This window comes from Mus musculus, chromosome 13 (assembly GCF_000001635.26).
Source record: "Mus musculus strain C57BL/6J chromosome 13, GRCm38.p6 C57BL/6J".
Classification (NCBI taxonomy): Eukaryota; Metazoa; Chordata; class Mammalia; order Rodentia; family Muridae; genus Mus; species Mus musculus.
This window is the reverse complement of record NC_000079.6, coordinates 43231271-43243012: the sequence shown is the minus strand read 5'-3', so window position 1 is coordinate 43243012 and position 11742 is coordinate 43231271. Positions and strand designations below refer to the sequence as shown.

General features: G+C 47.1%; 1 protein-coding gene across 2 annotated transcripts in view; it reads left to right on the top strand.

Annotated features, from left to right (window-relative positions):
- Positions 1-11742, top strand: part of Gfod1 (glucose-fructose oxidoreductase domain containing 1) — a 108933-nt gene that overhangs the window by 61160 nt on the left and 36031 nt on the right. The gene's annotated exons all lie outside the window — the stretch shown is intronic.

The following is an 11742-nucleotide window of genomic DNA, read 5'->3' as shown; positions in this document are numbered from 1 at the left end:
CCGGCCCAGGCTTATTTGCATATCACTTTCTTTATACCAAGTTCTATAAGGCAGAAACCCTATTTGACCTCAAATGTAGTGCCACGTGGGGTTCTTGTAAAGAAAACAAGATTTCTATTTTCTCTTGGTTAAGTGTCCAGTAAACCAGATGCAGGGTATCTCTAGCTCCCTTGGGCCTGTGACACTTTCTGTACACCCGGTTTGTTGCTGGCTAGGATCTTCCACCTCAAAGATGTGCACCTAAAATGGCGTAGGCTATAGAAGAAATGGCCAGATAAAGCACACAGGGTTGAAAGCATCGCCTCTAATGCATCTGCTCATCTCACACTGTGACACAAAGCTTCCCTGAAGGCCCTGTGTCCAGCATTGCCAAACCAGGCTAAGGCATCCCACCAGGGCACCTCCTTCTCACTAAGAGAAACTTTATGCCAAGAAGTCCTCGTCCTGATTCCCGCATCCTTTGGGGGTGGAGTTGGGGGGAGCGTGGGAAAGTCTGTTGTTTAACAAAGAAACCAGTCCCGGGTATCTGGGTTTGCCTAGGCTTCCGAACCAGATGGAAATGATGGGAGCCCAAAAGAGCACGGGCCTCTTTTCTCCTCCATCCCATCTTCCTTCTCCTCACCCACCTCAAAGAGAAGGTGACTGGCTTGTGAAGGGCTGCAGTGAAGAGGCCCAGGCTTTGGGGGAATGTCTGCTCCTGTGCTCTCAAGGCAATGTTTAAAATAAATTAGGAGCAAATAGGGAAGCTGGATATAGGCAAGGAAGGGGTGGGTTGGGCTGTGGATGGGGAGGGAACGGGCACACCCATGGAGCAGTATGGGGCCACTAAACACATAGGGAGCTTCGGTTTGCTCCTTGTCAGCACATGCAGTCTCTTGTCCCTTCTAACCATGCCCTTCTGCATCCTCAGGGTCATCCTCTCTCTTACTCTTGCTCTCTCTTTCTCTCTCTCTCTTTATGTTTTGAAACAGGGTCTCACTGTGGAGCTATGCCTGGCCCAGAGCTTGCTATGTAGGGCAGGCTGGCAGCACAGAGAGTTACCTCCCCAGTGCTGATATTAAAGGCATGTGTCACTGTGCCTGACTCATCTTCTCTCTCTTGAAAGCTCAGCCTGACAACTTGTGCACCGTGGACCTCTTGATCGTTTTTGGGGTATTTGCCTCACCATCAGAGGGAGCATGTTATTCCTTTTATTGTTGCCAGGACAATAAAGACCAAATGGCAGTTTAAATTAAATATGGGCATGATGAGAGATTGAGGAATGGAGAACACGTGTGTATGTGTTTATGCATGGATATCTGTGTATCAGTGCAGGGCATGTTAGAGTGTGTGTGCACATGTGTGTATGTGTGCATGTATTCGTGTGTGCATGCATGCATAAGTGCATGTGTGTGTATGTGTGCATGTGTGAACCATACACACATGTGTGTATGTGTGTTTGTGTGTATGTGTGCTTGCGTGAGTGTGTGTGCACGTGTGTCCTTGCATGTGTGTGTGTGTGTGTGTGTGTGTTTAGGTAAAAAGGAGATGAGTCCTAACCAGTCTTAGTTTTCTATTGATTTTTCTCCTCCTTTACTGCATGTATTTCCCCTTGAAGGAGAAACCCAGTTCCTGGTTTCATGTCTGAGCTCACTGTGCCTCCCAGGGGAGAAACTGTCCCTTGCCTTTTCCATTACAGATTGGAATGCATTTGATTGACAGCCCTGGAAGAAGGCCAAGCTTTCGCAGAAAAACCCCTTTTCACCCCTCCCCCATTGGGGAACCCCTGTAGACAGACCTGGCTTCCAGCCCAATACTCCAAGCAGTTGCTTCTGTAATTTTTATCTTTGCCAGGGCTCAGAGTACTGTAGATGAGCTAGCTCAGTTGTATACTTAGAAGCCCTGGGTTTGCTCCTAGGCTTGAGACCTAGCATACAAGAAGCCTTGGGCTTGGCCCCCAGCATTTCATAGACCAGGCATAGGGGATAGCTGCATACACACACTAAGAAGGTAGAGGCAGGACGGTCAGAAGCTTAAGGTTATTTTTAGTCTGCCAGAGCTTCATGATCTTGTCCCCTAAACATATATACATAGATGTAAGCATACACACACGTATACATACCTGTAAGCACACACACATATACATACATGCAAGCATACACACATACATACATGCAAGCAAGCATCTGCACATATACACGCATGTAAGCTCACACATATACATACATGTGAGCACACATATTACATAAATGCAAGTATACACATATTATATACATGCATGCAAGCATGCACATTTATACATACATGTGAACACACACATACATACATGCAAACATGCACACATGTATACATACAAGTAAACATATGCGCACATATGTATATGCAAGCATATACATACATATATACATACATTCAAGCACACACACACACACACACACACACACATATGTATGGCCTGCAGATGCTAAAACAACCACAACAATAAACCAGTTAAATGGGGGACTTTTTGTCACCCACCCTTCATGGGGAAGACTCACAAAGGCTGCAGAGGATGGGCAGAGAGAAGGGTCTAATGGTGTTCCGTGGCTCCTGTACAATTGTCAAATGTGGAGGTTACGCTTGTAGGGAGGTTGATGGGGAGATCAGTGGGTGTCTTCTGAAAATGCAGGTAGAGATGTTGGTAAAAATGCCCTTCACTTTAATGATTCAAAATGCAAGTGTGATATCTGGCCAGGCACTGGGCTAAGACTTATTACATAGATCATTGTCCCTATTTTTAGATACTTGGTTTGTTTTCAAGGTTTTTTCCCCCTGTTATAAGTAGTACATAGATGAATATCTTTTCTTATAATTGTGTGATTTACAGCATCCTGTTTAGAGTCGGTTCTTTCAAGCACAATTACTGGGCGTGGGGTTTAAAAAGTAACAAAACGAAACTTGGCATGCATCGCAAGCTTGCTTCAGTGTGACATTGAGTCCCCGCGCAACAGAGCGCACTGCTGCCTACTTCCCTTCAAAGACTTAGAAAAGCCAGCCCTTGGTTGACACTGAGCCATCAGTTAGCGTATGACTCAGTGTCTTGATAATTTAAGCTGTGCTCATTCTAGACCAACGGTTCTCAACCTTCCTAATGCTGTGACCCTTTAATTCGGTTCTTCAGGGTGTGGTGACCACCAACCATAAAACCACTTTTGTTTTGATTTCATCACTGTACGCTCTTCTCTTCATCCCAGCTCCTGGAATGTGGCCCCTCACGCTGACTGTGTCTGGAAGGCCCAGGATCTGGGTTCTTCTCTTTAAGGAGATGCCCAGGAATCTAGATGATTTTTGAGGTTTGACTGCAGGGTTCTCCTAACCTTCTAATCCCCTCCCCTCGAAGCAGATGACACCTTCTGTGCTCTCAGCCCCCTGCCAGCGCATCCCAGGCTTGGTTGTCACCTTTGAAAGGTGGGAGAACGAATGTTCAGACACGATGCTGGGTAAACAAAGAAGTTTGGAGGGGAGCTGCTGGCTGTGTTTTTCCTCTGGATGATGCCGTTCCTTCAGCAAACCTAATTTAAAACCATGAAAGCGGCTCCACACACCCCAACAAGCATGTGTCCAGTGCCTTCTCTGAGCCAGGTGCTTCACTCCAAAACAAACAGGCCGTGTGATGCTTGCCTATGTGACCCTCACACACCTTCTGGAAGGATGAAGAGACACACTAAAGAAAGGACTGTCTCCCTTCTGCTGCAGGGACTGCTGAGCTTGGGACCAAAAGCCACACAGTTAAGGGAGGTCACAGAGAACAATGGGGCTGAGGAGGTCAAGCAACACTGGCAGGTAGAAACGTGAAGGCAGTCAGGGAATGGGACATGTGAGTGTTTGGGGACAGCAGGTTCCAGATGGAAACAACAATAAGCTCGAGGGCCATTAGAATACAGTTGGATTTCCCATCCTAGAAAGGAGACCAGAGGAGAAGGAAGAGAAGGGGTGACATGGGACTGTGGGTGACAGAGGGACCTGGTAGCCTTGAATGGCACTATAAGAACTCAGGTATACTGGCTGGTTTTGTGAGTCAACTTGACACAAGTTAGATTCTTCAGAGAAGAAGGAGCCTCTGTTGAGAAAAATGCCTCTATGAGATCCAGCTGGAAGGCATTTTCTCAATTAGTGATCAATGTGGGATAGTCCAGCTTGTTTTGGGTGGAGCCATCCCTAGGCTGCAAGAAAGCCATGGGAGCAAGCCAGTAAGCAGCATCCCTCCATGGCCTCTGCATCAGCGTCTGCCTCCAGGTTCTATCCCAGCTGCAATTCCTGTCCTGGCTTCCTCTAATGATAATCTACAGATCTGGAAATGTAAGCTGAGTAAACCCTTTCCTCCCCAACTTGTTTCTGGTCATGGTATTTTATCACAGTAATAGAAACCTTGACTAAGACATTGGGGTTCTACATTACATGGACTTAGTGTTGACAGCAAGGAAGGAAGGGGATGTGATACCCTGATTGAAGAGGTTGGGCCTGACTCTGGCTTAACAGCAGAGATGACAGAAAGGGACTATTGGTTCCTGCTACCAAGTAGGTGAGATAGGCAATGGTGGCTATAAAGTATGAGAGGTGTCCATTCAGGACACACTACAGACCTCTCAGTACTTTGTGGAGAGCTGTAGCTAGGAGTAGGCATGGCAGCCCTCTCTAGCATCCTTCCCTTCCCAGGGAGTAGCGTTTGGGTAATATTCTACTTTCTCCTTGGAATCTTGCCTCCAGGTCTCAATCACACTTTTCAACAACCTCTGCATCCATCTTAGCCATTTTTCTGGGACTCTTTTTTTTCCCACCATTTAAAATGGCCCCATATCTTTCTTACCAAGGTCTTTCTTTATGAGGAAAGGCCATTAATGTCCAACCCGGCAGTCAGGACTGCTCAAGAAGCATCTACTGTTTGTCCTCCATGCCAAGCCTTCTGTGGGACAGGAACTTATGTCACAAAGCCAGGAACCACCTGCAGGGGTGCCCACACTGAAAAGCCCCACCAGGAAACACAAAACACTTTCTTTTGCAGGTTGCCTTGGTCATGGTGTTTTGTCATAGCATAAAAAAATAAGACGGGGATGTTTCCCAGGGTGACATGAACCCTGCTCAGGAAACTGGTGTTCCTGTTGCTGTCCTGCTAGTTGGCCAGGTGGTGGCTGGGAACGTGGATACCTTTTGGGACTGTGTTTTCAACTTGGACATGAGTCCCAGCCAGCTAGGTTTCTAAGATGCTGTCAGCTTTAACATCTTACAATTCTAAGTGACGAGTATGAATAAGAAATAAGGAACAGAGGTGGCAGATGAAACCTCCATGCTCCCTTGGGAGGTTCCTGACAGTGGTGGCCCAGGTCTGAATTCCAAGCAGTTCCTGGGTGCCCGCTGTCCTTCACATTCATCCATGTTTGATATGAAGTCTGTACAGCTGAGTGCAGTTGGAAAGATGAGCAAACCCAAGGCTGGGATAAAGGAAGCAAGCCTCTATAAAAGGAGACTCATTCCCGGTGGTTGTATGCTCTGCAAAGGATGCTAGTCTATCTGGCCAGTCCCCGTGTCTGGGTTGCTGTTTCATATCTGATTGGAAATGACTGATTAATGAGGATGGACAATTGTCACACACATACACACACACACACACACACCAGCTTTGCTGCCTCCAGCTCCTGCCTCTAACTTTGGGTCCACTCCTTATTTTCTCAACTGTTCCCTCCAGGGGCTTTGATGTATAAGGTTTAATGGAGTAGGAAAATGGCTAGCTTCCAGAATGACAACCTTAGTCCGGTCTGGGGCTGAAGCCAGGTCAGATAAGCCCGATACCTTTCATCTTATCTGCAAGTTAACACCTTCCTCCCTGGTTACTGCAAGAGGGGAGACCCAAGGAATTCAGCTTAGGGTTTCTTTCTCTTCTCACTTAGCTTTGGCTTCTTACTATGACTAATAAATATTGCTGGGAAATCCTTCCATGTTTTAAAGGGACAGTGTTTTCCACAATGTCTCCCTACCAAAGTAAGTGTGTGTGTGTGTGTGTGTGTGTGTGTGTGTGTGTGTATCCACACTTGTGCTCTACACAGAGTCACGTTATTCTCTTTGAGCTTAATCTCTTCCTAGCAGGCTCTGAATCCAGATGTCTATTATTGTTTGAACAGTGATGTGAGCACTAAGGTTACCATTTATGCTGTGGCTGAAAGGACTGTCTTCCGGTCATTGTTTTCCTGCTGCGATTATGACGAGTGTCCCTGGCTTTGTTCCTGTTTGGAGCCTGATATTATCCTGGGTCTTTGTGTGGCAGGTGTGTGAAGCAGAAAGTCCCCACCACCTTCAGTTCTGCTGTCTGTACAGATAGCACCATTGCACTTGGTGAAAGGCGGTAGTATCTTGAGGGTTTTGTCCTCGGAGCTGAGTTCAGTCAATTGAACCATTGAGCGGATGTCATATTCTTTAAGAAAAAAATTTCCCTGACTCAGCCATTGGAAGTGAGTTACAAATCTCCAAGTCTGGGATACTAGAGACCTCTCCAGTACCATAGTCCCCTCAACTCCAAGACCCCCAGGATCTATACTTTTAGTTATTTGCAAAATATTACATGGAAAAAATCCCAGGAATAAACAAACAATCCATGTCTTAAATTGTATGCCATTCTGAGCAATGTAATGAAATCTCATATTATCTCATTCTGTACTACTCTGGATGTGACATGTCCCTCTGTCCTGTCTCCTCACCCTGTATGATACTTAATGTATGAATTAAGCTTTGTCATAGATACGATGCATGAGCATAGGAAGAGAGGAGAGCATGTATAAGGGTTGTTGCTATTCTAGTCTCAGGAAGCCACTGGGGGTGTTGAGATGGGCTCCCTGCCGCAGATAAGGGGCTCAGTGGGTGAAAGGCGGGGCAAACAGGATGCCAGGGAGGGGTCCAGTTTTTCATAGTGAGAGATTACAGATGGAGGGAAGGACTTGCTTCAAGAGGACATGAGAAATTTTTATTTTATTTATTTTTTGTTTTTCAACACACGGGGTTTCTCTATGTCACTCTGTCTATCCTGGAGCGCAGTCTGTAAACCAGGCTCGCCTCAGACTCAGAGATCTGCCTGCCTTTGCTCCTGTAACCCCACCAGTACTGGGATTAAGGGAGTGAGCTACCCCACCCAGGTGTGAGTGTGCATGTGTGCGTGCACGCGAGTAGCCCCTAGAAGTACTTTCAGGATGCTTATCCAGACTGGGGAATGGGCTAGACTGTTCTGAAGTGGCAGTCTTGGAGTGGGAGATAAAAGCCTGCCTGAAGAGCATCTGGTATGAGCAAGCTCTTATCTCCTTTAAGAACAGATGAGGTTGCTTTGACAACTGCACAGCAGAGGGAAAACATCAACCTGGTCTCTATGTGACTTGCAGGAGCCTGGCCATCACATGCAGTTCCTACTGCCCTCTTTCTGGCAGGCATCTTTGTGCTATACTGTACCTGGGGGGCGGGGGGGGGGGGGCACCGCTCCTATTATCCTGTGCAGAAGAACAGGACTACACCAAGCTCTGCAAATGAGCCTGGTTTGCTTGGTAAATCCTCCCTCCCCCGAGGGTTTGTGTCATATCTGTCGGGCGGTTCTTTGCCTTTCTGTGCTTGCTTTGTACACAAGGCTTGTCTGATGGCAGCCCAGGCTTGTCTGATGGCCCTGGAGCTGGTAGTGGGTGCATCCTTGGAGAGGGAAGGATCAGTGCTTGCTTCTGTAGGGGTCTCTCCCTGTTTCGATAAGGAATACCCTCTCTTTTCTGGCAGTATCATTCACGGCTTACCTTACTGGAGGAGAGTAAAGGACTGAACCACACCCAGTGGGGGAGCCTTCTTTATCCTGCTGGAGCCAAATAGCCCTGAAGGCATTATCCTTCAGCAGGGATTTTTATTGGGTTTTCTTAGGTCAGACCTTGTCTTTTGATTACCCTAGAATGGGGACCATATGTTCAGTGCTTGTCATCATGGGTGCCTGCTCAGGCTGTGCTCAGTGCTATGGTGGCAAGAGAGAGAACTACAGGCAAGTGACAGCCAGTTGGTACCTAGTCCAGGGTGACTGTCCCTGGGCAGATATTTAAGATAGACGGCTCCCCTCTCTTTCTTCCTGCTCCCTAAGAAAACACAAAGGGTCGGACCACTGTGGGCAGGTACTCCATCAAATACTGTAGCTAGCAATTTTTTTAAAAAAGGAGAGGAATATCAGGCATGGAAAGTGTATGAATCGTGGATGCAGACGTTTGAGATGTGTTGGTGATGCTCAGTATAGTGGCAGAAATACACGTTCAGCTGTCAGCCTGGCTTTATGCGATGGTCTGGGAGAGCTGCTTTCCCAGGGTGGGTACTTTTGGACTTCTCAGGAACATAATGAATGCCACTGAGACCACTCACCCCTGAACAGTGCCGAGCAAACATGGCCATGTTGATCATCCTTGTATACCTACATAGTCCTCAAAAGCGGACAGAACTCTCAATGGCTTCTCAGATCCGGGTCTGATGATATGTTTGTTCAAAGGAGCCATACACACACACACACACACACACACACACACACACGCTGTAAACAGCGTGCGTCTTGAGATTACCATATGGCCTCTGTAGTTGAAGCTTCACCCAAGTCTCTCATAGGTAATGAGAGCTTCACTGGTGCCAGCTATAGAGAGGCTTAGCCCAAACCCGTTGGTAAGAAGGATGTATTGAGCTGCCCTTCTTCCACACTGGTACCTGGCTCCTCTTGTAGACTCAGATAATACTCTCGTAAGGCCAGAGGTCCTGGAAGAGTGAATCTTTCTGATGGTCATGTGACTACATCGGAGTGAAAATGACCACCACATGTCCACTGGTCAGCACAGAAAGGAGGCAGGCTCAGCCACCACTGGTGGATCCTATCAGGGTTAGAGTTGGCTCCTTGACCCGGGACCTCCTCCTGTTTGTCATTGCTCTGGGAAGCAGTAACAAGATGTGGGCTACATATACCAGGCTGTTCATGGTGTCATGGATTCTTCTAGAAAGAACTTCAGGCTTCGCCATGCAGTTGGGTCAGGGTTCCTTGTGATGCTGAAAGACATCCCACTATGTCCTTGACTCTCTGCTTTGCTGACACAGCCAGTGGACATGGGAACATTGTAGGGAAGAATAAGTCAGGGAAGGCAGGGAAGGCTTACGTTCTCAGGGCCAAGGTTAGGAATGGGTCTCTGCCCTGAATTCCTTCTCCTTCCTCTTTAGCTTCTCTTCTCCCATCCAAATTGACTAAGTCTACCCTGGTCCATCCCCGGAGTCTCATGAGCCATTCTCTACTTCTTTCCTGCCAGGCTATGGGAGTGCTTGGTGCTGTTTCTTTGTGATTGTTGTTGTAAGGATTTCCCAACTATTAGAGAGACAGGCTTCCCTGAAAAAGTCAGATAAGCCATTCAAGCGCAGAGGGTGAGCCCCACATCATTAGAGCAGAGCATTGCACCATTATGATCCAGATTCTGACATGGCTTGCGACATTTATCTGAAGTTCAGGCATCTTGCTAGAGATGCCAAGGAAAATATTTTCAAATCACTGGGGCCTGGGGCTTCGTTTCTCCCTTTACCAGCCTGTCTGATGACCTCAGCTGGCTGTGACCTTTACCCCGCCACTTTCAGAATTTTGCCAGTTCACAAAAAAGCTTTAGACTTTTAAGTCTTGGGGAGGATTTGGAGGGTGGGGGTGGGGGTTGGGGGGACATGACATGTTGTTCAGCCTTTTGACAAGTGTGTCGGGACACATTCAGAGCTATCCTGGGATCCACTGGTTGGAATGTCTACCTCTGCACGGTTTCAGAAATCCTGCAGATTCTTCTGCTGGCTTCTTACTTCCCCAGGTTCCAATGACAGACTTTATTAAAGAGAAAAAAATATTATCTTCCCTTTAAAACTGCTTCTGCCTGTAAATCTTTCCATCTTCCTAGGGGTCATGGAGGTAGAAGCACTGGAATTCCAGTTTAAAAAAACCTAATGCTGAGACCTTGATTAGGTGATGGGATCTGGGGACTATGAACTTTCTCCTTCAAATTTGCTTGCATTGCTTAATTAAAAGAGAGGGTAGAAAAAAAAAAAACAAATGTGTCATTTCTTTAAAAACAAACAAGGTTCCAAGATAAATGAATTTAGAAGCAAACAGTGGCCTGAGGTTCCCTTTACCAGGGAAGAGTCCTGAGAGCAGTCAGCCACAAAGTCTCTGAGGATGGAGGCCTGAGGGCTTCGCTGGGCCTGTGAGTATTAGATCTTTTGTTTGCTTCTGGTTGGATTTTTATCTCGACCCACTAGCCTACTTTCCTTTGGGGACTGAGTGGCTCTCCCCGCTCCTTTCCAGAGCAATTCTCCCTGTCAGGCCACCTGGGCAGGTCGTTACAGGCTAACACAAATATTTAGAGGCTAACCGCTTCGACAGAAAAAAAAACAAACAAAAGACACTTTCTGTTAGAAATTAACTTCGGTTTTTGAGAGCAAATGTATTCCCTTATCTACCCTTGACACTTATAGGGGTGAACCAGGGGAGCCTTTGGCCTCCCCACCCAAGCTAAAGCACAGGTTATGTTGTGAAGCAAATTTAATTAGTTCAAACAAAACAATTAGAACTGGGTCCCGCCCTCAGCTGGAAGGGACATTGACCTCTGCCCGCCACAGCCTGGCCCAAGGTTGCATGCAGTTGTGCCCTGATCAGGAAGCTATTTCTGGAGCTGGGGAGAGAACCTGTCATTTCATTCCGTGCTTTCCACGTGGGGGACAAATGCCACTTGACAGGGCTGCAGGCCACTCTCTTCTGCCGTGTTTAGTGGGGAAGGGACCAGTTCTCACATACCTTTGGCAGCTTCAGAGATTTTTTTCTGGGAGCCAAGCCAAGCATTCCTATCCTTTGGGAACTGGCCCAAGAGTAGAAACTCTATGAACTTCTACTCCTGGGTTGAGCAATCTCCAAAAGTCAGTTGTGTGAGCTTGGGGAGAGAGAGGAACAGGAAGATCTAGAGCCAACCCCGGCCTATTCCATCACCAGCTACCTTAAACAAAGGGCTTGTGTTTGCAATTCTCTGCCAATGAAACCCAGTGGCTCAGACAAAGGCATCCAACAGAGTCCTGTTGTAATAATAGCTCATCCTCTTCATCCACTTGATCTCGGTTCCCTTCTGTGTTTGCTAGAACTTCAGAGATGGTCAGGAGGTAGCATTCATATGAAGAACTCAGTCTTGGCTCTGAAGGTTTGGATGCTAAGATAAGCTCTGGTTGTCTTGGTCATTTTAACTGGGTACCTCAAAGGCAGCCCAAAGAGACATCAAAAAAGGGCTTTGGTTTTAACATGAACCTTTATTCTAAATGCCGGAGTGGGTCCAGTCAAGGAGTACTGCTCTCATGGGAGCCCTGAAGTAGGAGGGAGTAGAGAGAGTTGAGGGAATGAAGGAGGCCATGAGGTTGATACAGTCTCAGCAGCTAAGGCGTTAGGATGGGTAAGACTCTTCATTAGGAATGGAGGACAAGAGCTAGATGCTAGCTGTAGGGGGGAAGCCAAAGGGTGTCATCTATTTCAAGAGGGTCATTTTTTTCTCTTCAGGAGACAGAATCCAAGGATACAATTCCAGTGCCCATGATCCAGACCCATCTCTTGCATGTTGTAGTCCCTCAGTAAGAGTGTGACAGGCAGCTCCATAGTGCCTGTGATCAGGATTCTGTCTTGTTTCCCCGCCTCCCTAGTGTGTGGCCTGCCTTCTGTGGCTCAGTACCTTACCCTTGGTG